The sequence below is a fragment of the Nicotiana attenuata genome, chromosome 7 (assembly GCF_001879085.1).
Source record: "Nicotiana attenuata strain UT chromosome 7, NIATTr2, whole genome shotgun sequence".
Taxonomy (NCBI): domain Eukaryota; kingdom Viridiplantae; phylum Streptophyta; class Magnoliopsida; order Solanales; family Solanaceae; genus Nicotiana; species Nicotiana attenuata.
Genome location: NC_031995.1, coordinates 28,986,257 through 29,000,115, shown reverse-complemented (window position 1 = coordinate 29,000,115; position 13,859 = coordinate 28,986,257). Strand labels below are relative to the sequence as shown.

General features: G+C 36.7%; 1 pseudogene; it reads left to right on the top strand.

Moving 5' to 3' along the window:
• LOC109229927 lies at positions 952 to 13,451 on the top strand (annotated as a pseudogene).

Genomic DNA, 13,859 nt, shown 5'->3' with positions numbered 1-13,859 from the left:
TAAGGAAACAAATCAGTAAGAATCGGCAAAATACAAACAAGGCAAGGAAAAAATAATTAAGGCAAACAATCAAATCGAGTGGAGAGGTAAGAATCGAAAGTTTAAAGGAAAGTGTTCTAATCAAACCAAGAAACAAGGAATTCAGAATAATCAAAGAGAAAGTCATGAAAGAGTCAGCATGTTGAGCATATAAAATGATGCAGAACATGAATAGTCAGGATTTCACATAACTTTAACAAAACAAATAGTTAGAACGATACTGGTTCAAAGAGAATGTTACAGGTCTTAACACGAAGGATGAACACAAGCATACAAAATCAGTGAAAGGGCTGAACTAAGAAATTCAGTAGAAGCATATTAGGACAATAAAATCACGAGAAATCACAAGAACCCCAAAGCAAGAACACGACCAGGTGTACCAATACTCAGAAACCAAACGAAGAACCCCAAAAATTAGGGCTTTCAGTACAGGCAAGCTAAGGTTGTAGCAGACTTATAAAATCAGTTAAAATATATGAGAAGCAGAAGACTAAACACAAAAAGTCATCAAACAATTTGTAAAAAAAAAAATTCCGGAAACCCTAGTTTAGGAAAAGATGAAAATCACTTGAAAATCATACGATTCTTGTAAAGAATCTTAAGGTTATTGTAAGACTCACATAAAACAAACCCAAATCACCTCAGATCTGTACAGATCTAAGAGGTTTAGAAAAAGAAATTAGGGTTTCGAAGAGAACCATACAGAGGTGGAGAAACACGCTTAGAAACCCATAGATCATACTCAATATAGGACGATCTTGCTCGGAATCACACTGGAATAGCCTGAAACAAGTGAGAGAGGAACCGTAGATGCAAGCCAACTAGCCCTGGTCCCTTAAGGGCCCTGGAGATGGCAAAATTGATGTGAGGGAGGCCATTGGAGGCTTGGGAGGTGATGAGAAGTCACCGGAGATGGCCATGGACGAGGGTTAGTAAGGTTTGATTAGGGTTAGGTTGAGAGTGTTTGATAGCAGAGAGGGGTTTCAGGGCGGCGGGTAGTATAGAAATGCTAGGGTTTGGGGGGTCTCTTGGGTTTATTTTAGGAATGGTGGTTTGTGGCCGTTGATCTTCATGATCAACGACCGAGATTAAAGGGTCTTTGGGGGACTGGATCCGGTCAAGCGGATGGGTATTGAGCCTGGGTAATTTAATTGGGGATTGGGCTGTTAATTGGGTCAGGTTGGGGCTGAAACTGAAATAAAATTAGGCCATATTTTAAATAGCCACTTTTAATAGTTATATAATTTATAAAAATAATAAATGGATTCCAAAAAATATTTCATGTATTAAAACGATTTAAAACTACTTATCTAACATTTTGAAAATATAAAAGACCATTTTATGCATCAATAATGTAATTATACATTAATATGACCTATTATTGCAAAGATGTGCAATTTGCCCTAAAAATGCAAATATAACTATAAAAATGCACTAAAAATATATATACACTATACTGGCATAAATAAAGAGTTTAGATGACTAAATTATCACAAAAGTAATTTGAAGAATAATTATTGGATATTTTATAAATAAAAGAGAGGAAATAAATTGATTTTGGAGCTCTTAAATTATAGAAAAATTATATAAAATGCTTATGCATGCTTATAAATGCATATGTACTATTTTGAAAGTGTGTATATATATATATATATATATATATATATGTATTAAAAATATATCGGAAAAATTGGGTATCAACATCCACTATATAAAAGAGAGTACAAAATATCGAGAGAACAATCTCACGAAGAGGCAAACACAAGTGATACATTAACACTTGTCCCGTAAAGTTTTTCCCTAAAACAAGACTCTCAAACCCCATATGACTACATTGTGGATGCTACTGAATGAGAAGGAAGGATTCTCAATTTATAGAAGTTCAAACTTTTTCCAAATTCAAGCCTATACATTGTGTACGTTGCTAACAGGTGGTGAGAATCTCGCTGGTCATAATTGTGAGGGCGTAACGTATGGAGGCCGCGATCTCGAAAACATCCCGGGTATCTTGGGGTTCGAAACCAAAGTCGACAAGTTTGTTTCGGATATATACTTGGTGAATTCCCTTCCGGATGCTCTCATTCAGATTCAAACAAATGATTCGATCATGGTTCTTTAACTCTTTCAATTTTTCCTTCCGTGATTCTAGGTATCGAACCATTCTCGCTATGGTTCATCGCAAATGAGCCACGTGTCTAATATGTATCGTCGTTCAAGGTTTGTTTTACTAGCTTCTGCATGACACCTGCTTATTTTGGTTCCAATAGTGGTATCAGAGCCAGGTTACTTATCCAGGTTTTTACGGAATAGAGACGACTATGAGCAAGATGATATGTCTAAATGGGAGAAATTATAATGTTTGGAGAAGCAAGATGAAAGATTTGTTGTTCGTGAAGGAGATGCATCTACCAGTTTTTGTAGCTCATAAACCCAAGACTATATCTGATGAAGATTGGGTGGATATATACGACAATGTGTTGAGGATAATATTCGCAACCATATTGTGAATGAGACGCATGCATGTCACGACCAGGATTTCCCCACCATCGGGACCGTAAAGGGGCGTAACATCGCACCCGCTAGGCAAGCCAACGTTAGAGTTCCATTAACCTTTTTCTTTTACATTTCATAGATTAAAACTTAACAGACTAGATCAAGTGGAAATAAATGCGAAAATACGTAAATAACCTTTTGTCTATTCATAATATCGTAGCTATTACTACTAACACTCAGAGTCTGGTGTCACAATCCACGAACGTACTACGAATTACTACAAATATTGGTTTGAAAGAAAGTGCATCTGTCTCGAAAGAAAAGAAAACAGGGATGTAAAGCATAGAAGGGGACGCCACGGCCTGCGGACGCCAGCAGGACTACCTTGGGTCTCCTAGATGAAATGCCTGCAACCGACCTCTCGATCAGCCACTACCAGCTCCAAGATCTGCACAGAAAGTGCAAAGTGCAGTATCAGTACAATCGACCCCATGTACTGGTAAGTGCCGAGCCTAACCTCGACGAGGTAGTGACGAGGCTACGGCGGGGCAATTACAATATAACCTGCATACAATGCATAATAAAACAGAAAGAAGAACGGAAAAAATAATTGAACTTGCAAGGAAATAATATAGAATTCCGGTATCTCATCAGTAACCAGCTATAACCAATCCTTAAATGTAAAGTCAAATTACATAATAACTTGCACAGTAGAAGAAAGATACATAAACACATAAACTGATGCGGTGCGCATCCCGATCCCACCACGTAATCAATATCAATATGTATATTCACCCTTATTACTCCATTTCAATCCACCCTTATTCATCCTGTTGCGGCGTGCAACCCGATCCCACCGTACTAGTAATTCACCCTTATTTCTCCTCAACATACCACCCTTATTGCTCTTGTTGCGGCGTACAAGCCGATCCCACCAGACAATAACATTTCACCCTTATTCCTCCTCAATATATATCACCTTTATTCTTCATGTTGCGGCGTGTAACCCAATCCCACCATATCAGTACCAATCACACAAAAAGAATAGGAATTTCATAATTTATCTCAAAACTTCCACAATATTTAATCCTCAAACCAAAACAAACAGAAGTTATACAATTATGGAACTTCACTCAATTAATACTACACAGCGAGACCAACCAGAATATACCATGAAACACCGATAAACCAACTTAAACCAATAATGTAATACAATGAAACTATAGAATAGTTAATACGTTCAATAAAGAAAACAACATCTAGCAAGAAGCAATTAAACATGGAAACACCAATAAGCATGCAACAGTTAAGACAGGAAGACAATATATTATGAACGGGGAAAGAAACAGGCTAAACAGATTATTTGGCGGCGCATAGGTACTCGTTACTTCACCTATACGCCACACGCATGGATTTTCACATAGCAATTAAGTTGGGGATCCCTATCCCTCAAGTCAAAGTTAGACACAACACTTACCTCAATCCAACGGCCAACTCAACGCTCAATTACCGCTTTTCCTCTAGTTTCCACCTCCGAACCACTCGTATCTAGCTATAATTAAGTTAACAACATCAATTATCGCTAAAGAAATTAATTCCAATACATAATTATAAGTTTCCCAACATTTTCCCCAAAAAGTCAAAAACCGACTCCGGCCGGCTTGGTCAAAACCCGAAGTTCGGACCAAAACCTGATTACCCATTCATCCCCGAGCCCGGATATACAATTGATTTTAGAATCCGACATTAATTTGAGGTCTAAATCCCCAAATTTCAAAATTCTCAAGTTCTACCCAAAATCCCCAATTCCACTATGAAAAACCCTAGATTCTAGGATAAAATCTTGTAAAAAGAAGTAAAAGATTGAAAGAAACTAGTTAAAAATCACTTACTTACGATTTGGGGAAGAAAAAGTCTTTGGAAAATCGCCTCTTGTGTTCCAGGCTTCGAAAAATGGGAGAATGAATGAAAAATCTCATCTAAGTCAAGACATATCAACTGCAGATGTCGCATTTGCGACCTTTGCGAAGCTCGCAAATGCGAGAAAAGCATCACAATTGCGTACCCCTCGCATTCCTACAGCCTTCGCAAATGCGAAGTTCCAGTCGCAAATGCGAACCTGGACTTCCGCAAATGCGGACCTATTCTTCACAAATGTGAACTACCCAGTCCCCCCTGCTTCGAAAATGTGAGGCTCACATTTGCAAGCCAGACCTCGCGAATGCGAGATCTGCAGACCTGAAGCATACCAACAATTTTTCTTAAGTCCAAATCACTCCGTAGCTTATCCGAAACTCACCTGAGCCCTCTATATATATAGATATATATAAAACCAAACATGCACAAAAGTCTTAAAACATCATACGAACTTTCTTGCGCGATCAAATCGCCAAGATATTACCTAGAACTACGAATTTAGCACCAAATTGCATGAATTTTTAAAGAAAGTTTCAAAATTTCTATTTTCTCAACCAAAGGTCTGAATCACGTCAAATCAGTTCCGTTTCTTACCAAATTTCACATATAAGGCATAAATATCATAACGGACTTGTACCGAACTCCGAAACCACAATACGTTTCACACCAAATTTCTAGGCCAAAAATTATTATTTCATCAATTTTCCACATAAAAGCTTTCCAAAAACACGCCCGGACTGCGCACGCAAATTTAGGATAGATAAAATGAGGTTTTTGAGGCCTCGAAACATGGAATCGAATTCTAAAACAGAAGATGACTTTCTGGATTTATAATAAATCACCACTCATTATCTATAAATAGGAAAACCTTAGAGAATTATTCTATGCTCATTGATACAAGCCTATGAAAGACTTAAGCACATAAGAGTGGTTTTTAGGAGAGCTTTCATCAAGAGAGAAGAGAGAAGAAAAGTATTTGTTTTGCTGCAGTTTTTTTGTTCCGACCAACCAACTTCAAATTAAGGTTTCTAATTGGTTAACCGTTGGATCACCCTAAATTTTTTGCTTGTTTGTAACATCTTGATCTTTGATTTGTACGGTGAAGATCGGATTTGGAGGTCCTTAGCTTATGATTTCGAGCCTCAAAAAATAGCTTCATTTTTGTGGATTCTCCTCCTTCAATTGGTTTGTTGTTGTTTCGTGTTTGGCACTTGTTGTGTAGCCAATTTGAAGAACTTTTGTACCCTCTTATTAGTATAGTGGAGATTTTTGGATCTTTGTGATCCCATAGTTTTTACCTTCGATATGAAGGGTTTTTCACGTTAAAATTTAGTGTTTTTTATTTTCGAATTTGCCTCCTACTCGACATAACAGATTCGTAGTTGACTGGGAGTTACTGCAACTTGCACTGAGCAACTATTTTTCTATCCTTTGAAAAAATGGTCCTTGAGCCCAAATCAACTCCTACTTATAGCTTATGAGGGGAGAACTAATTGAAGACCATATAAAAAGACCCTAATCCATTTTCTCAACCAATGTAGGACAGTGGGACTTAACAAGTTCCAAATGATTAATGTGTCTCTATGACTAAGAAGTTATGGTTATAGAGGATCAAGATTATTTAGAGAAAAGATATTCTAATTTCTTTTTATTTTTGTTTTTTCTCCCAATGTCCAGTAAGTCCTAACCAATCTGAATTAGTGCGAAGAAACCTCAATTTGGATGGTAAAGAAACTACTTCATACTCAAGTCTCAAATCTGAGACCTCTGATTAAGAATAGATATGATCTACCTATCATATTACTACAAAGCTTTTTTTTACATTTAAGCATCGTTCTTAGGTCTGAGTCGGTTTGACTATGTTCCATTGACCATATGAAAAGTGGCATAGCTAAGGAATAGGAAGGTTGCATTAAACTGATAATCTAGGAGTTACAGATCCCAAATACAATTGTGCTAAAATTATCCCTGAGATACCTCTTTAAGAAAAAGAAAAATTGGATGAAAAAACTATGCAGTGGGTACTAGAGATATATTGCTGCTTACAAATGAAAAAAACAGCCTACATAGAAATTTGTAATTTTACTCTACTTAAAAAAGTAGATCGTTTTACTAGAAAATGCACGAATTAAATAGCCCGTGCCTTTTCTTTTAAATTAGACAAATTTCTACATTTTCATATTTTTAGATATTCCGGTAGTTGTCACTATTAACAAAAAAAAAAAAAAAAAAAAAGGCTGCCGTTATTAATTCTCTCTCTATAACAAACCTTCCTGCCCAACTTCCCTCTCTCTGCAACTAGCTCTCTCACCACTCTGTGAAAAAAACGATCAACAATTGCACCTCTCGTTCTTCATCCAAAAGCCCTGATTTCTCTCTGCTTTCAGGAGAATGGATCCTCCAATTCCAGGTTCAGTTTTCTTCATTCTTCTTATTTTTTATTTTGAGTTTTCTTCCCCATTTCTTGAATTCGTAAACGTTTGTTTGAAAATGGATGATGTTCGAAATGGCCACAAAAATTGGAAAGAATCATTGTAAATTAGAATACAATGAGAACTCTGTTACGAGTATGTTATAGGCATGCAAAACCCTAGTGATGAAGGTATTCCATAGGCACGCTATGCATCTTTTGATGAACTGTCATCTTATGAATATGTTATAGGCATGCAAGCCCTAGCTTTACATTTGTTAAAATTTCTACTAAATAAGTACAAATTAGATTTTGAACTTAGTAAATCAAATGATTTATGGTAGAATTTCGAACTTACACTTGAATCCGACTCTGTCCGGAAATTCTTACACCCATAAATGCGCATGCTTTGAATACTTAACATGACCCTTTTATTTATGTTGTAATTAATTTGATAATTATACATGTATCTGAAAATCCATTCAACTGGTTGACAGAAGACCAAGGGAATGGTGGATATCTTGATCCGATGGCGGAGATGGCTTTATTGATGAAAAGGATAGAAGGTAGGAAAAAGAACGTGAGAGGAACAAAAAGAAAAGACCAGTTTTGAAGTGGGAGAAATGGGAAGAACAAATGGATAAATGGCTTACAGAAAATTATTCAAGAGATGTAGACTTAGGTAATACTCAGAACGTGTTGGTTCCAGCTGAAACAGCCGAGCCACCATCCGATTTTATATTGCCACTGCTAAGGTACCAAAAGGAGAGGTTGGCTTGGTCAATAAATCAAGAAGAATCTCCAGCAAGAGGAGGTATTCTTGCTGATGAAATGGGAATGGGGAAGACTGTTCAAGCCATAGCACTTGTGCTTGCTAAACGCAAATTACAGAAATCAAATAGTAATTCCAGTATATTGTCATCTTTGCCAAGTACTTCCCAGATATTCCCAGCAGTCAAAGGAACTCTAGTTGTATGTCCTGTGATTGCTGGAATCCAATGGTTTAGCGAGATTGAACGTTGCACCACTAAAGGAAGCAACAGAATTCTTTTTTATCATGGCACCGACAGGGAGAAACATATGCACAAATTGGCGGAATATGATTTTGTTATTACTACCTACTCCACCATTGAGGTTGACTATAGGAAGCATATGACGCCATCAAAGGAGCTGAGTAAGAACTTAGAACCTCTGGTAGAAATGTTGGACCAGAAAACAGGTTCTACAGAAAATTTGAGCAACAGTGGTTCTATTGATAATTCAGCTGTATCCAGGAGGAAGTCAGCTTTGCATTCAGTGAAATGGGACCGCATCATTTTGGATGAGGCAAGTCATACATTTACATACCAGTAGTGGGTAGTCGAGCACTCCTCTTTTTATACCAGTAGTATTAGCATGTAGTTCCGTGTTGACTTATTTGTAGATTTCGAGTGCCATGTGCTGTTTTTTTTCTCTTCAAGTCACTTTATTATTTGTTGTTATTACTACTTCCTTTCATGGCTTCTACATTACCATATCCCTTTTTCGTCGTTATTGTGTTTATGCTTTCCTTGAGAGGATTTATTGGAAACAACCTCTCTACCACCAGAAGGATAGGGTAAGGTCGGGTCCACACTACCCTCCCCACACCCCCACTATGTGGGATTATACATTCACATACTGGATCATACATCCATACATATGTTGTTGCTTCCTTCAATTGACAGTCTCTCGTAGCTCTTATTTATCAGTAGTTGAGGTTTGAGAACATTGTTGGTGTTCATTTGCTTTTGTTGCAATCTTTTTGTATAAATACCAGTTCTTCAAGTCAATCAATTATTAGAGTTGGAAATGTGAAGATTGGTATGGTGAATTCTTAATGAGCTATACAGTTATTGTGGTAATTAGATTAATGGCGAAGAGTCTTATGGTGGTTATGAAGAAACCTCTATGATGTTTCAGCTATTAAGCTTTAGCAGAATGTAAGAACCCGAAAATTATATCTGTCCTAAAATTCATTGTTTGTGTAACTGCTCATCATGTGAAATATTATCTGAAAGTCTAGTTTGATCACCATCTTCTGACATTATGTGCTCTCTGTTCCTATTGGATTACACTGTATGTGATTTGTAGTTTGCGCCTGTTGTAGTCATCAGTTTGGTGGTAACGCATGAACTAGTCGCTGAGAGTAGAATTCCTAATTGGACGTGTTACAAGATCTTTAACTGCAATGTTTTTAACTGATTGGACTTCTGTGGTATAGGCACATTATGTGAAAAATTCACGCTGCAAAACCGCAAGAGCTGTTTTTGCGTTAGAATCTTCTTATAAGTGGGCCTTAACTGGTACACCCCTGCAAAATCGTATGGGAGAATTGTACTCATTTGTAAGTTATCTTCCGTCTGCATGCTTAATGTTTTCTAGAACTTATTGTTGTGAGGTTAACTAACTAAATTCTGTACCTTTGCACAGGTTCGTTTCCTACAAGCTCCTTACGCTTATTACTTTTGCAAAGATTGTGATTGCACAGGATTTGATTATAGGTAGACATAAAGATCCTTGTTTGTCTTTGTTCCTACCCGTGAGGATGAAAGATGCAGTGGCTTAAATCTGTTTCATTTTATAGTATCTCTTAGTGTTATTTTGCTTCTGAACCAATGTTACTAATATGTGGTTTACTGACTGTCTGAAATGTCTTATTGGTAAATTCAATGTACTACAGCTTCACTGAGTGCTCACTGTGCCACCACAACTGCGCACGCCACTTTCTCTGGTGGAATAGAGTAAGTTAATGTGTAATTACTTCAATATACACACTTTTGAGGCTTCATCTTATCGCTAACATGGTAAAGTTGAAACATGTCCTCTTAATAGTATATGAAAAAACCTTTACAAGCAAATCCAAACAAAGGGGCTCGTAAAGATGCGATGCTTTTATTGAAGCACAATATTCTGAAAAAGCTATTGCTAAGACGTACCAAAAAGGAAAGAGCTGCTGAGTTAGCACTTCCCATGAAGACTGAGTTCTGTCTTGTACTAGTGCTGTGTGCAGTTCAATTCGATAGTAGTAATCTTCTTAACAGTGTAGCTTGTTACTTATTATTTTTGGGTTCAGGTTATTCTGAGAAAAGATTCTTTGAGCGACGCAGAACGCGACTTCTACATGTCATTTCACAATGAAAGCAAGACACAGTTCGATACGTATGCAATCTCTCTGATATTTCATTTTCAAACTCGAGCTCTTCTTCCTTGTCTTATGCATGGAATATCTTTCCTACATCTGCTTGTTGTTAAGTAGTTCTGGAACATGTAGTTTCTCGGAATACTAAATACTTAAAGATCTTATATGTCTTTTTCTTCCCATAATTCCCGATTATTTGTATCATTAACTTGCCAAAAAAGTAAGAAGGGAGCAACGATATTTTTATTTCTAACTGTATTTTTTCCTCATTTTGTATTTTGGTGCAGATATGTTGAGGCGGGAACTCTAATGAATAACTATACTCACGTTTTTGCTACAATCACACGCCTACGGCAGGTAACAAGACAATGCTATGCATGGAACCTTAACTGTTCTTGATAATTGTAATGGATGCTTGCTTTCATCTACTTGTTTTTTCCTGATCGACTCTCTTTGTTGCTTCAATTTTACGTGTGGTGTTTTCAGTGCTAAAATTTTCTAATCAATTTGTCCATTTTTTATTGCATTCATGCTGTTTACTGCAAATAGTGGAGGCATGTTTAGTCCTAATTAAACTTCAAACTGGGCTTGATTAAGAGGCATTAGAGATTCATTATCTGCCTCTTCTCCATAGTCCTTTGGTTGAACTTCAATACATTTCTTATGTGTGCATAGAAATACATGTTCAACAGCTTCTTATATTTTCATCTTCTATTTCATATCCCATTTTCTGCTGTAGTTTTTGTATAAACATTTTCCCCTAATAATTTTATCACTATAGTATTACATTGTTTTAGTTTTATTAAAGCCTTGGATTCACTACTTGGATGTTTAGCCGTGTATTTGGAAGATAATAACAGATAGTTACCACAGTTTGATCAACGGATTTATCAAGAGTTTGGCCAAGGGAATTATGAGAACACATCAATTAATCTGGTATGGAGAAAATATGTAAAATCGGTGGAAATATTGGACTATGGAAGACCTATTTGATGTGCTGTCCAGCTTATCAAACGACTGCTAAAGTTTATTAAACATGGTTGTTTGCTTAAATTGTTTTCTCATGTCAAAGCTAAATCTTTTGTCCTAGTGTTTTTTTGTGAACTTAATTTTGAAGTGACTGTTTTTAGTTTTCTAGTCCTTCTATTATGCTTGGCTATAGTATTATGTAATATTAGGTCCCCTATTACATGAGCTCAGATACAAACATTGACTTTTCATTTGCTTCGTCTGATCTTGCCTCTCGAATGATATGCTTATGAGAAAGTAACAGTTTAAACAATAGAAATATGCAATTTGACTTGTTACAACATACATGTGTTTGACCAATGTCCTTCTCTGATCGGCAGGCAGTTGATCATCCTTACCTTGTGCTATGCTCTAGCACAGATTTGACTAGTGTGAATAAAGATGATGGAGATGTTGAACAATCGTGTAGCTTATGTAAAGATACGGTGGAAGATCCAATAGTGAGTTTGTGCACCTCATGTTACTTAGCTGAAATTTAATTTGATAGATTTCTCCTTTTTGCATTTAGTACTTATTTTTCATGTTGTCCGTTCAAGGTCCAAGAACTTGGAGCACCTTTCAATTGCTCATTGTCAGCCTGAATGTTGCATGTACACCCTTTAGACTCTGAGATATTTATCAAAAGTACTTTGATTGTTGCAGGTTACTTCTTGCACACACGTGTTTTGTAAGACGTGTTTGATGAACTTTGCTGAAAGTAGGGGAAAACAGGCATGCCCTTCATGTGATAAACCCCTTACATTTGACTCCAATGCAAATAATGATAAGGGGGATTCTAGTTCTAAGCCTACTGTCAAAGGGTAATTAGGTCCTCAAGTATATTGAACAAAATTCAGCACGATGGATTCCAGACAAGCACTAAAATAGAAGCTTTGGTATGCAATTACCTTATACTCTATCATCATATTGCTCCTCAGTTTGCTTTTCTTCTTTGCAAAATGAGGGGATATGTGCAATACAAGTTTGATGTTCATTTCTACTTTTATTGAATGTAGAGGGAAGAAATTAGGTTCATGGATGAAAGAGACGGTTCTGCAAAAGGAATAGTTTTTAGCCAGTTCACGTCGTTTTTGGATCTGATACACTATTCTCTTCATAAGGTAACATATGAAGATACTTTTCTCCCTTCATACTTTCCCCTAGCTCCTTTTTTTCTACCTGTAACAAAAAGAAACTTGTCTTGTGTATATTCGGGCAGTCGGGCGTCAATTGTGTTAAATTAGTTGGATCCATGTCTATGGCTGAAAGAAATGCTGCAGTTACCACATTTACTGAAGATCCAGAATGCAGGATACTTCTTATGAGCTTGAAAGCTGGAGGTGTTGCCCTCAATCTTACAGTTGCATCACATGTAAGGGATCTATTTTCTTTCTCTTTATACGCCGACTCTTTAGTCAAATTCGAAAAGGCTTGTGCATATCTGGTGTTGCACTCTTCAGATTTCCTGTTATTTGGTTCATTTGGTATATCCAATTTCATATGCTAGGTTTTCTTGATGGATCCTTGGTGGAATCCTGCGGTGGAGCGGCAAGCACAAGATAGAATCCATCGAATAGGGCAACATAAACCAGTCAGGTGTGTTTTGCGTTTCTTGTACTTTGGATGCCGTTGACTGGAGAGCTTATTATTGTTTTCTAATTTTGCAGGATTGTGAGATTCGTAATTGAGGATACAATTGAAGAAAGGATCTCAGAGTTACAAGAGAAGAGGAAACTATTTTTTGAAGGGCAAGTAGTACTGTCTTTTTCTTACCGTCGTTTATATGTATTTGACTAAAGGATATGGTGATGAGTTGAAATTATTTTCATATATTTCCTTCAGTGGGAGAGGTCTTCAGAAGTTATGGAAATCAAGTAATTTAAAGCCTGTTCATGTTTTCTCATTCAAATAATTCTCAAAGATAAAGCATTTGATGAATGTTATTGACAGCCTTTTTGTTGCATTTTGGTTTTGAGTTCACTTATTTGCTCCCACTCCCTCCCTCCTCTGCTCTTTCATTCGAAAACCATTTTTCTCTAACAGTTTGTTTTCCCTCTGACATACTGAACTTCCAAGTTTTTGATTGCAGGACTGTCGGTGGTTCTTCAGATGCCTTGGGAAAGCTAACAAAGTCAGACTTGGATTTCCTGTTTTATCGTCACTTTTAAATGTTTTCTGTTTCTTCAGTTTGGCAAACAAATTCTCATATGCTTTGTATAGCTTCTAGCAAGAACTTTGTACCTAGTGTTCTGACATTTGCCCTTAGGCTGTGCAGCGTTTGATCTATCCTGAGTGAGTTTCTGTTGCTTCTGAATCACAGTGATTAGCTTCATCAATTGTAAATTCTTCTAATTGTTTCCATCAATTGTAAACTTCACCAGCATGATAAAAATTGCATTTGAATGCATATCTCGAGGCAGGTCATGGAAATGTGCATCTCTATTTGCCCTTGGTCTGTTACTGTTACATATACATGGTAGTTTCCGACTTTAGGCCCCTTAAAATTCTATCGAAAATTTGGCGCAGATAAGCTTATTCCCTTCAATTGTTAGACTCTTCAACCTATTTCTCATACTATAAATAATTGATACTGAACTTTTGTTGAAACTCCGGATGAAAGAAAGACTTACAGCAAATGGAAGATGAGATGTTCGAACTTGATGTTCACTAAACAACTTTGCCATCTGCTAAGGTTTTGATGGAATTCTTTAGTTACTCAGGACAAAGGCATCCAATCAATATTGATGAATATTTTATAGTTCTCAATCTCAGCTGCATTATGAAAGAATATAAAGACAAAGGTTCATTTCTAGCAAAATGCTCTAAAGCAAA